Below are 1,221 nucleotides of genomic sequence, written 5' to 3'. Positions count from 1 at the left end.
GGTTCTTTTTTTACTTGATATTAAATATTTTTTCCCGAAGTTTACTAAAAAGTGTTGTGTTTTAACATGTGAATAGTCAATCTTTATCAAGCGCACGTTATTCAAACCTGTCCTTTCCTACCTAAGGATATATTACCATCACAGCCACTAGGCCTTGTCTACACTGGAATGTCACCATGGATTAGTTTGCTCACTTTATTTGCAGTGACTTACATATATCAAATTGAAATGCAACTATGCAACTCTGCTATGTTGGCCTAAGATACTTTCCTTGTTAATCATTGCATCCACAACTTTACGCTTGTTTGATTTAGCTGCTCAGCATTCTAAGCATTTATCATGTGGCACAATGTTAAATCACTCAGGTCTATAATTTTCAGCATGCTGTGGCACGTTTACAAGAAACTACAGGAATCCTGGGACTGAGGTCAAGCGAGCAGACTCCTACGAGCCTCCCGTCCCGCCAGCACCGCTTCCCAGCTGCTCTCTGGCAGCCCAGAAAGCGCAACACCAAGGCTTTGCGATTTAGAGTCATCGGTGCAAGCTGGGTGGCAGACACAAATTTTCATCTGTGGATTTGGCCCCTCAGTTTCCATGGATTAGGACAGGATCTGCCATCAGGAATCGTTCGGCAAGTGCCACCACGCATGGCACTCGCAGGGCTTGGGGGCTTATCCCAGTCCTCGATTCCTTATTGCCCTGGAAGCCACAGGCATGTGAGCTGTGAAAATCCCACCTGAGCTGACAGACAACGCTTTGGGCTCAAAAGCGAGGGGTTTCAGCTGAGCCGCCTGCGCAGGGGGAGAGAAGGGTGGGAGCCGAGGGGGCAATGCCAGGCACGAGACCGCTGCCGGGTACAGGCAGCTGCAGCTGAACGCGAGGTGGTGGTGAAGTGGGGGTCATGCCCCGTGAGTTTCCCCTAGAACATGTTCTTACTTGCTGTAGTAGGGGGAAAAACAAAAAGGGGAGGGGGGACATGGGGAAACGCTCAGAAGAAGACTCGGGGGAATTAACAGGATTAAAACGGCGATTTACTTAATTCAGCACAATGAACCCTGAGCGAGGGACAGGTTTATAAGGGGGAAGGAGAGTCCTTGTAACCGCGTCGGCCTCCTCCTTACGCGGGTCCTTTACCAGGCGCTCCCCACCGCGCTGTGTTTCCCCTCCAGAAGGCCGCGCGTAGGCCAACAACTCCGCGGGCCCGGGCCTGGCCTTGCCCCG

The sequence above is a fragment of the Athene cunicularia genome (assembly GCF_003259725.1).
Source record: "Athene cunicularia isolate RWA chromosome 1 unlocalized genomic scaffold, athCun1 chr1_part1, whole genome shotgun sequence".
Taxonomy (NCBI): Eukaryota; Metazoa; Chordata; class Aves; order Strigiformes; family Strigidae; genus Athene; species Athene cunicularia.
This window is presented reverse-complemented; position numbering follows the sequence as displayed.